We start from the raw sequence: 12,137 nt of genomic DNA on the forward strand, positions 1-12,137 counted from the left end.
CACAGCAGCACCTACAGTGAGCGACTTCTTCCAAAAGATGGCGCCATAGCACAAACAATTTGTCCGATTTTTTTTAAATTTTTTTAATTTTTTATAAAATTATTTTTTATTATAGCTGCCAGCGAAGAAAAATCCATACATTAGCCGTCTTATAAGCCGCAGAGTTCAAAGTGTAGGAAAAAAGTAGCGGCTTATAGTCCAGAATTTACGGTAATTGTTGTTGAAGAAATAATAAGTGAAATTAATGCACCAACGTATGTTAAAAAATTAGCAAAATACGTAATTACATACTACTCAGTGGCCTAGTGGTATGAGTGTCTGCCCTGAGATCAGTAGGTTGTGAGTTCAAACCCTGGCCGAGTCATACCAATGACTATAAAAATGGGACCCATTACCTCCCTGCTTGGCACTCAGCACCAAGGGTTGGAATTGGGGGGTTAAATCACCAAAATAATACCGGGCGCGGCCACCGCTGCTGCTCACTGCTCCCCTCACCTCCCAGGGGGTGAACAAGGGGATGGGTCAAATGCAGAGGACACATTTCACCACACCTAGTGTGGTTGTGACAACCATTGGTACTTTAACTTAACTTAACTTAACTTAACTTACTATGAATGTGCCTGTTACTACATTCCATATATACTCCCCGCATGTATATACAACCTTAATGGAGGTGTTTGGATGTTTTTTTTTTAAAAGCGCTTTATAGGCGGATGTTATATGAGTTAGAATGTATAAAAAAAAATAAAAAAAATACATATGTGTGCTTATCTAACAAAAGGATTGTGAGGGATTCAAAATGAGAAAAAAGTGCAGTTCCACTTTAAGTCTTGATGTGTACAATCCCTATATGTTGATGCTGTTTGGGCCACATTGTTAAAAATACACTCAACTTTGCTCCACGTTGTTGATAACCAATTGTCGGTAAGAACCGCTGTAGAAAAATAAAGTACAGTAATCTCAAAGGTTTTTAAAAGACCAAATGCCCTTTTGAAAAAATTCTAAAAAGCTCCAAATTGGAGAAGTGTTATTTCACAACTGCTGTACTTTTTCATTCTTTCTTTAAAAAAAAACAAAAAACGTTTAAATTGTCCACGGGTTAATTTTTTTTTTGGCAGTAAGTGGAACAGGAGAAGGAATTGAGAGTATTCTTGGGCATTTTTTTTTTTCTCCGTCAGTCTCCTTCAGACTGAACTCCACATTCAAAGACGCTAAAGTTCATAGTCCAGTGGTGCAAAGTTCGTCCCTCTGATGTGGTATGGGTATCTTTTTTTTTTTTTTTTTTTAAATCAAAGGCAGTGCTGTTGGGCGTGGCTCAGAGCTCCGAGGTAAAACGTGGGTGCAGAGGAGGCGAAGTGGGCAGCTGAGAGTTGCAAAGTAGAAGTAAGAAGGGAGAAATAGTGAAATGGATAGGAAATAGAGAAACAAAACAGAGAGATGATTAGTGGATTAGAACAGCAACTAAGAAAGTGCAAGCATTTTCACACAGAAGATAGAAATAAATACCGGAAAATATAAAAAACAGGCGTGTCCAAACTACGGCCCCCGCCGGCGTCTGCGGCTTGAAGTCATTAGTTTTTCATGAGTTTAATTAGGAATGTGGCCAGCGGGGTGTTTCCAAATTAATTGTAAATATCTGACAATCTGATTGCTGCAAGTTTGTCACCATCCTGTGAGTAAATCAGTGTAATGTTTTGAAGTGAATACAGCACAGCATGTACAGTCGTGGTCAAAAGTTTACATACACTTGTAAAGAACATAATGTCATGGCTAGGGATGATGTTTGATAAGAAATTATCCAGTTCGAGCCTATTATCGAATCCTCTTATCGAACCGATTCCTTATCGATTCTCTTATCGAGTCCAGATAGGTTGTTGTATATGGGAAAAAAACACACAATATTTGGTTTAACAAAAGCTCACTTTTATTATATAAGAAACAAATAAAATCTAATAAATAAATACATATAGACTGTTACCCCCCTAAAAAAATACAATAAAATAAATAAATATTGACTGTTGTTACCCAAAGTTAATTAAGCGGAATTTTTCAGAAAAACAAATATATACAGTAACACAAAAACAACCTGTCTCTGTGATCACTATAGGTGTATAAATAATAATATAGTGTTAAAAAAAATCAGTCCCTTGGGCACAAAACTGAAAATAATACAGCTCTCCAAAAAGTGCAATTCTGCTGCTATTTGACATAAATGTTTGTTATGATGCTTTGACATTGTTGCACTTTGTTTCTTTATTGAAAGAAAATTATATGAAGAGAAAAGTTGTTTGCAAATGTGGTTACAATGCTAAAAAATTAAAAGTTAAAGCTAAAAAAAGAAATACACTTTATTGAGTTAACATTATTTCTTTATAGGGGGAAAGATGTGATGTTATGAGCTAGGGCAGGGGTCGGCAACCCGCGGCTCCGGAGCCGCATGCGGCTCTTTGATCACTCTGATGCGGCTCAGCAGCTTACTTGCTGTACCCCCCAATGTACCCGTGAAATTTCCGGATTTCATTGCCTCTCGCAGAAAACTTCCGGGATTATTATTCACCGATTTTCACCCTTACAGCTATAACAAGGGCGTGCCATGATTGTACATTTGGCACCCTCTACATTCTGTATTCACAGCGTACCAGCCCAACACTTGTTATACGCTATACATTTTCTGCTTGCACACGTATGTGACAGCAAGGCATACTTGCTCAACAGCCACACAGGTTACACTGACGGTGACCATATAACACAACTTTAACACTCTTACTAATAATGCGCCACACTTTGAACCAAAACCAAACAAGAATGACAAACACAATTCGGGAGAAGATCTGCACCTTAACACAACATAAACACAACAGAACAAACACCCAGAATCCCATGCAGCCCTGACTCTTCCGGGCTACATTATACACCCCTGCTACCACCAAACCCCCCCCGCCCCCCCTCTCTCTCTCTGTGCGTCGGTTGAGGTGGGCGGGGTTTGGTAGCGGTGGTGTATAATGTATCCCGGAAGAGTTAGGGCTGCATGGGATTCTGGGTATTTGTCCTGTTGTGTTTATGTTGTGTTACGGTGCAGATGTTCTCCCGAAATGTGTTTGTCATTCTTGTTTGGTGTGGGTTCACAGTGTGGCGCATTATTAGTAAAAGTGTTAAAGTTTTTTTTATACCGCCACCGTCAGTGTAGCCTGTGTGGTTGTTGACCAAGTATGCCTTGCTGTCACCTACGTGAGCAAGCGAAAGCCTCAAACAACGTGTGGCTGATCAGGCACTCTGATTGTAGTGGACGTTATATGCTGTATCATCATGGCACGCATGACGCTGACAAGCGCCATTCATTTTGAACCTGTGTGACGCACCAGCTTTCAAATTCCATATAAAGGTGTGGGCAGCGTGTCTGAGATCCCTGGTTTATACATAGCACAAAGCAAAAAAAAATACTTTATGTAGTGTTATTTCATTTAAAAATTTCAAAAATGTTTTGTGGCTCCCATTGTTTTCTATAATTTGTGAAACTGGTCAAAATGGCTCTTTGACTGGTAAAGGTTGCCGACCCCTGAGCTAGGGAATATAACAACTACACTACCCAGCATGCAACGGGAGTGACGAGCATGCGCGGTAGCCCCAAAAAGTGTTGTTGCATGTCGTCAAGCCGGCAGCTAAGAATGAGGTTATGAGTACGCTGTGAAAGTAAACGTCAAGAACTCAGCCAACACGCCTCGTCTGCATTATTTATAATTAGACAGACAACACATATACAGTGTGATTTTGTTTTGTTTACAAGGAAAGAAAAACAAAAGTTAAAAAAGGGAGATGTTGTGTACCGGTATATATACTGTATGTGCTGCTGTTGCTTTAAGAACGTTGCGACAGCTGCCGTAAAGGAGGTGCGTTGCTAGCCTGGTTGCTATGTTTCCGGTTGGTCGTAAAAGTGTTCGTCACGTGTTTGTACCCTGCTCAAATCTCTCAGTAAAGTTATTCATTGGATTCAGTGACGTGCGGTGGGGGCCTCACCTGCCATCATGGAAAGAAAAAAAATGTAAAAAGAAACAAAATTAATTAAATTGTTATATGTATTCAGTGATTATACTATAAAGTTATTTTCCATTTAACTTCACCAGTTTTAGATTATTTTTATTCAAAATCGTTGAATTTTCACATTTGCCGTTAAAATACTGAGAAGAGACGGTGCTGTGATCAGCAACCAATTGAGGCACGTCACTCAGTTGTGCCTCAACATGGATTGCGGACTCGGCTAACCGCTGGCCTGCTGTGCAGTGAGACCGTATTGCTATATGAATTATATTATACATTTCCATAGTTTAGTAAGCTGAGGTATATAATGTACAGTGTATTTTGTCAACAACTGTATGTGTGTAAAGTATTTCTTGTGCTGAGCAATCATAAAACTGCTGCGAAGACGCACTGTGTGAGGCTCGCAGTAATCCCGCCTCCTGGTGCCGGTTAATGCACCCCTCGACGGGAGCGCCACACCAACCAAAGCCCACACCCAAACCCTCCACGTGCAAGACCGAATCCACCCAAAAAAAGTCACTTAACAAGAAGCCAAAAAGTGCAAAAACAACAATGCTCGCGCCGGAGGAGCCGCGAACGACTGCAGGGACACATTAGGTACACCTGCAGACTGCAGCACGGATTTCATATTTCATTCATTCACAACTCCTCCAACACAAACACCACTGTTCCCGCACTTATAAGTAAAGGTAAGACCATAATAACGTTTTTTTAATTAAATGTGCTTTTTTGTGTGCTACAGTTTGTATGTGTAAAGTTAAAGTTAAGTTAAAGTAGCAATGATTGTCACACACACACTAGGTGTGGTGAAATGTGTCCTCTGCATTTGACACATCCCCTTGATCACCCCCTGGGAGGTGAGGGGAGCAGTGGGCAGCAGTGGCGCGGCGCCCGGGAATCATTTTTGGTGATTTAACCCCCAATTCCAACCCTTGATGCTGAGTGCCAAGCAGGGAAGAATGCTGGTATGAGCTTTTAAGCATAACCCGTTAACTGCTGCCAATCAAATGGTGAATACGATACTCTTTAGGGTTCATATGTTTGTAAATCTGACTGTGATGAAGTCAATGCCTCACCAGCCATCAACCTCACCGCACGTCACTGATTGGATTATACCTTTTGTTTTGAAATTTATTACACCTTGGAGAGCTTTTTCCGGTCCATTTTTTTCCTGCTTTCGCTATCTGCGCCTAATGACTGAGCTACGTGACGTCATTTCTTGTGCTGTCACACGGAGCATTTCTGGTCGGGACGGGATTCGTTCCGAGGGATTCGAAAAAAGAACCAACTCTTTGTCTTTACTATAGTGGTCTCGATAACGGGTGCCGGTTCTCAAAAAGGGATTTGAGTCCGAGGACTCGGTTCTTTTCTTATGGAACAACCGGGAAAATTGGTTTCGAGTATCATCCCTAGTCATGGCTGTCTTGAGTTTCCAATAATTTCTACAACTCTTATTTTTTTGTGATAGAGTGATTGGAGCACATACTTGTTGGTCACAAAAAACATTCATGAAGTTCGGTTCTTTTATTAATTTATTGTGGGTCTACTGAAAATGTGACCAAATCTGCAGGGTCAAAAGTATACATACAGCAATGTTAATATTTGTTTACATGTCCCTTGACAAGTTTCACTGCAATAAGGCGCTTTTGGTAGCCATCCACAAGCTTCTGGTTGAATTTTTGACCACTCCTCTTGACAAAATTTGTTGATTTTCTGACATGGACTTGTTTCTTCAGCATTGTCCACACGTTTAAGTCAGGACTTTTGGGAAAGATTATTTGTGATTTGTATATTTTCAGAATGTGCTTGTTCTATTTTGGGCCGAAGCAAAACAAAGAAAACAATCTGAAGTTGCCGTAGTTGTATTTTTAAGTTATCATGCCATGATTTTACTCAACCATGACTTTGACACCCCTGCTGTAGCCACACCCCCTCAGATAATATATTTCCGGTGTTGTGACCTCCGTTTACATCGGTCACGTCAAAAAGATACCTTCTCGCTGGCTGCTAATAAATACTGCAAAACTACAACTGGTTCAGAATTAAGTGTTCGGATTGTAATCATCCAAATATGATTCGCAGCAAAGTAGAACAGTAGAAGTAGTACAAACTTTTAATGTTTCATTACAGAGTCGTCTTTAGAATTTACTGGTCAGTCAAAATAGAGTGAACGCCACATGTTTCTTGTGCTGAATGATGGTGCACTAAAAGCTTCACTCTTGTATAAACTCATACATGTTGATCAAACATGGTAGTAGAACGGGATATGAAAAACTTGGGTATTTTAGTCCAGTGGTCCCCAGCCACCGGTCCGTGAAGCATTTGCTACCGGGCCGGAGAGAAACATTAAATAATTTATAAAGGACTGCATTTTCTCCTACTTAACTTTGGCCTGTCCCACTTGACCAGGCGTGTCAAACTTGTTTTCATTGAGGGCCACACCGCAGTCATGGCTGCCAATAGAGGGCCGTTTGTAACAGTAAATAATTAATGAATTTGCCTATGAATTGTAATATTTTACTTTTTTTTTTTTTACGTAAAGAGTAAAAAAAAAAAAATCTGTGGATTTGACCACTGTTTTTTTACAGAAGAAAACTGGCAGCTTAGTTGCCAGACTTTTACTGTAAAATATACGGTGTTATTTTATCATTTTTACTAGAGATGTCCGATAATACCAAAGACTATAAAAATGGGAGCCATTACCTCCCTGCTTGGCACTCAGCATCAAGGGTTGGAATTGGGGGTTAAATCACCAAAAATGATTCCCGGGCGTGGCCACCGCTGCTGCCCACTGCTCCCCTCACCTCCCAGGGGGTGATCAGGGGTGATGGGTCAAATGCAGAGAATAATTTCGCCACACCTAGTGTGTGTGTGACAATCATTGGTACTTTAACTTTAACTTTAATATCGGACTGCCGATATTATCGGCCGATAAATGCTTTAAAATGTAATATCGGAAATTATCCGTATTGGTTTCAAAAAGTAAAATTTATGACTAAAACGCAGCTGTGCGGAGTGGTACACGGACGTAGGGAGAAGTACAGAGCGCCAATAAACCTTAAAGGCACTGCCTTTGCGTGCCGGCCCAATCACATAATACCTACGGCTTTTCACACACACAAGTGAATGCAAGCATACTTGGTCAACAGCCATACATGTCACACTGAGGGTCGCCGTATAAACAACTTTAACACGGTTATAAAAATGCGCCACACTGTGAACCCACATCAAACAAGAATGGCAAACACATTTCGGGAGAACATCCGCACCGTAACACAACATAAACACAACAGAACAAATACCCAGAACCCCTTGCAGCACTAACTCTTCCGGGACGCTACAATATACACCCCCCGCTACCCCCTAACCCCCCACCTCAACCTCCTTGAGTTGATTTATTTTGGAAAACCTTGTTACATTTGTTAATGCATTCAGCGGGCCATCACAACAAAATTAGGCATAATAATGTGTTAATTCCACGACTGTATATATCGGTATCGGTTGATATCGGAATCTGTAATCAAGAGTTGGACAATATCGGAATATCGGATATCGGCAAAAAAGCCATTATCAAACATCTCTAATTTTTACAACATATTACTATAAATAGAAATACAGTACCACTGTTTAATTTTATTTTGGCAACTCAGCTGCCAGTTTTTTACCATAATAAAATGTGGTACCATAAAAACATCAACCGTGGATTAAAAAAAACAACAAAAACTGACAGCTCAGTCGACAGAATTTTACTGTAAAAAAACTAACATTGGTCGGGTTTTTTTTCAACTTACGTTAAAATGCTGTAAAATCTCCCTACATTTTACAGTAAAATCTATTGGTCATTTTTATAGTGTACAATTTGATGGATAACTTGCTTCGAAACCATATGTTTAGCAGATATTTAAGTATTTATTTGGATTTTGACCAACAAAGTTAGATATTATAATATCTATTGCAATATTGGACACAAATTTTTGTCCACTATTAAACTAGAAAAAAAACCCTAATACCTCTAGTAAGAAAGAAAATATAAGGTATTATACTGACACATATTATTTCCAGGCTTTTGCAGGCCATATAAAATGACGTGGAGGGCCAGATGTGGCTCGCGGGCCTTGAGTTTGACACCTGTGCACTAGACCCAGTTGCCATTTGTTATAACTTGGTGACATGATACAATGCACATTAATGAACATATCAAATATAAATGTGACAGATTGTAGCCAAAGGCTGATTTCCATCAGCATCTCATTGCAAAGAAACACGCCCAGGGCTCCCACTAATTCAGCGTTATAGTGAGTTGTTTTTTTCACAAGTGGGAAGCCGGTCCCTGAAAATAATGCCTACATTAAACCGGTCCGTGGTGCAAAAAAGGTTGGGGACTAGAGATGTCCGATAATGGCTTTTTTGCCGATATTCCGATATTGTCCAACTCTTAATTACCGATTCCGATATCAACCGATACCGATATATACAATCGTGGAATTAACACATTATTATGCCTAATTTTGTTGTGATGCCCCGCTGGAAGCATTAAACAATGTAACAAGGTTTTCCAAAATAAATCAACTGAAGTTATGGAAAAAAAATGCCAACACGGCACTGCCATATTTATTATTGAAGTCACAAAGTGCATTATTTTTTTTTTTAACATGCCTCAAAACAGCAGCTTGGAATTTGGGACATGCTCTCCCTGAGAGAGCATGAGGAGGTTGAGCTGGGGGTGGGGGGTAGCGGGGGGTGTATGTTGTAACGTCCCGGAAGAGTTAGTGCTGCAAGGGGTTCTGGGTATTTGTTCTGTTGTGTTTATGTTGTGTTACGGTGCGGGTGTTCTCCCGAAATGTGTTTGTCATTCTTGTTTGGTGTGGGTTCACAGTGTGGCGCATATTTGTAACAGTGTTAAAGTGGTTTATACGGCCACCCTCAGTGTGACCTGTATGGCTATTGACCAAGTATGATGGGCATTCACTTGTGTGTGTGAAAAGCCGTAGATATTATGTGATTGGGCCGGCACGCAAAGGCAGTGCCTTTAAGGTTTATTGACGCTCTGTACTTCTCCCTACGTTCGTGTACCACTCCGTACAGCAGCGTTTTAAAAAGTCATAAATTTTACTTTTTGAAACTGAAACCGATAATTTCCGATATTACATTTTAAAGCATTTATCGGCCGATAATATCGGCAGTCCGATAATATCGGCAGTCCGATATCGGACATCTCTATTAGAGACAGTTGTTTTAGTCCTCAGTGCTGCCTTGCAGACAGCATTTTAAGTAGCTTTAAAGTTTTGTATTGCAGGGCTGGAGAGGCAAAACTTCAACGTCTTTATAGTTTGTGTAAGCAGTTAAATATCTCTTGTAATACCATGGCTGAATGGCTGTTTCTAGAGCATGCATGCAAAGAACTCAGAAAACATTTCCCATTTGGCAACTCTATTCTATTTTGTCATCATCCAAATACGATTAGCAGCAAAGTAGACGCCAACGTTGTGGCTCGGAAAGCGAACAGAGGCGACAACAAGTAAGCGAGTACCTGAGGCTGAGGCGAGCATTTAACACATTTTGTTAGAAACATATTTTTATTTATATTTAGACTTAGACTTAGACTTCCTTTTTATTGTCATTCAAATTTGAACTTTACAGCACAGATAAGAATGACATTTCGTTACATAAGCTCATGGTAGTGCAGGATAAAAAAGCAATAAGGTGCATATATAAATATATAAATATATATAATATATATATATATATATATATATATATATATATATATAAATATATATAAATAAATAAATGTAATTTAAAAAAAACGTGGACGTGATATTGTGACGCAAAAATAAATGTTTAGAAAAACTAGGTATGTCCGATAATCGCTTTTTGCCGATATCCGATATTCCAATATTGTCCAACTCTTTAATTACCGATACCGATATCAACCGATACTGATATATACAGTCGTGGAATTAACACATTATTATGCCTAATTTGGACAACCAGGTATGGTGAAGATAAGGTACTTTAAAAAAAATAAATAAATAAATAAATAAATTAAAAAAATTTTCTTGAATAAAAAAGAAAGTAAAACAATATAAAAACAGTTACATAGAAACTAGTAATTAATGAAAATGAGTAAAATTAACTGTTAAAGGTTAGTATTATTAGTGGACCAGCAGCACACACAATCATGTGTGCTTACCTTGCAGACTGTATTGATCTATATTGATATATAATGTAGGAACCAGATTATTAATAACAGAAAGAAACAACCCTTTTGTGTGAATGAGTGTAAATGGGGGAGGGAGGTTTTTTGGGTTGGTGCACTAATTGTAAGTGTATCTTGTGTTTTTTATGTTGATTTAATAAAAACAAAAAACGAAACCGATAATAAAAAAACCGATACCAATAATTTCCGATATTACATTTTAACGCATTTATCGGCCGATAATATCGGCATGCCGATATCGGACATCTCTAAGAAAAACCTATTTTCCGGGTTTTCTCGGAAATTTCACATGCCTGAATAACGGACATCACAAAAGCTTCTTTTATTGTTTACATTCGGAGTACCAATCTTTGAAGCCAACTCGGAGTGGTGTGGACTCTTCGACTTTCTGAGTAGGAAATCCGACCTTGGGGGGTGTTCCATTTGACATTTCCTGCTAGGAACTGCGAAAATTTCTACTTCCCAGATCAACTGAAACGCACCATAACCGATCGGAGGTCTTACCATGGTTTGTCATTAATACCGATAATCCTACACATCCCTATCTGGGAGTGAACTAAATATTTTGCTTCAATAACTTGTCTGCATTTCAATATTTGTAATCCCCACAACACATGTTAGTTTTTTCAGCACATAAAAGAAAAATACATTGTTTTCTTTAAAAAAAAATACTCCAACATTTAAGTCACTCACAATATTGTTGGCCACAACTGTATAATAATAACTGTTAGGAATAAGAAACAATATCACGGCAGCAAAAGAGGCAAAGTACCCTGCGAATTTGTTCTCATAATTCACTTTAAAATAACTGTTCAAAAGACCCGACTTGTTCACGTACATCACATCTCTTATGTCTTACATGGAGGATGATGTAAGATGACAGGATAGTACCACTCTTAATTGTTCATTTTGCCTCAAAAATAACTTTGCTGCACCAAAATGTGAAAGGGTCTTGTTTCATGGAAATTGGTTGAAATCATACCAACTTTTAAACCAAACCAACACAAAGGGATCAACAACACCCCTTGCCCTTACACCCCGTAGAAATATAAATGCATGGCTTACCACAATATATTCCATTGGATATCATCCAATGAAAGAAAATACATTTGTTTCCAACAGTAAAATTAACTGTTTCTATAGCATTTTTTTTGCACTCAAGACCTGTTTAGCATTCTTTGTTTTAAATGTTTACCGTATTTTTCGGACTATAAGTCGCCGTTTTTTTCATAGTTTGGCCGGGGGTGCGACTTATACTCAGGAGCGACTTATGTGTGAAATTATTAAGACATTACCGTAAAATATCAAATAATGTTATTTAGCTCATTCACGTAAGAGACTAGACGTATAAGATTTCATGGGATTTAGCGATTAGGAGTGACAGATTGTTTGGTAAACGTATAGCATGTTCTATATGTTATAGTTATTTGAATGACTCTTACCATAATATGTTACGTTAACATACCAGGCACGTTCTCAGTTGGTTATTTATGCCTCATATAACGTACACTTATTCAGCCTGTTGTTCACTATTCTTTATTTATTTTAAATTGCCTTTCAAATGTCTATTCTTGGTGTTGGGTTTTATCAAATCAATTTCCCCAAACAATGCGACTTATACTCCAGTTTTTTTCCTTCTTTATTATGCATTTTCGGCCGGTGCGACTTATACTCCGGAGCGACTTATACTCCAAAAAATACGGTATACTAAAATTGTGACCTTGCATGAGCAAAGAAAGATACTCTGACTTTTCGGTTGAGAAACTATATACAGTGGTACCTTGGTTTACGAGTGCCCCAGCTCATACCTTAGGTTGCGGGCAAAACAGCCTAATATAAATATAACAAAAATAACCACCAATGTCAGCATTTCTTAAAGTCG

General features: G+C 38.7%; 1 protein-coding gene across 11 annotated transcripts in view; it reads right to left on the minus strand.

Annotated features, from left to right (window-relative positions):
* Nucleotides 1-12,137, minus strand: part of epb41a (erythrocyte membrane protein band 4.1a) — a 185,336-nt gene that overhangs the window by 40,892 nt on the left and 132,307 nt on the right. For 10 of the 11 annotated variants that reach the window (XM_061982739.2, XM_061982738.2, XM_061982737.2 and 7 more), the window contains one exon: nt 1,147-1,363. The exons of the other annotated variant lie outside the window; for it this stretch is intronic. The gene's annotated coding sequence lies outside the window, so the exon portion shown is untranslated. Of the gene's footprint in view, nt 1-1,146; nt 1,364-12,137 lie in introns of those variants that run through there. 11 annotated transcript variants of the gene reach the window in all.

This window comes from Nerophis lumbriciformis, linkage group LG21, assembly GCF_033978685.3.
Source record: "Nerophis lumbriciformis linkage group LG21, RoL_Nlum_v2.1, whole genome shotgun sequence".
NCBI lineage: Eukaryota > Metazoa > Chordata > Actinopteri > Syngnathiformes > Syngnathidae > Nerophis > Nerophis lumbriciformis.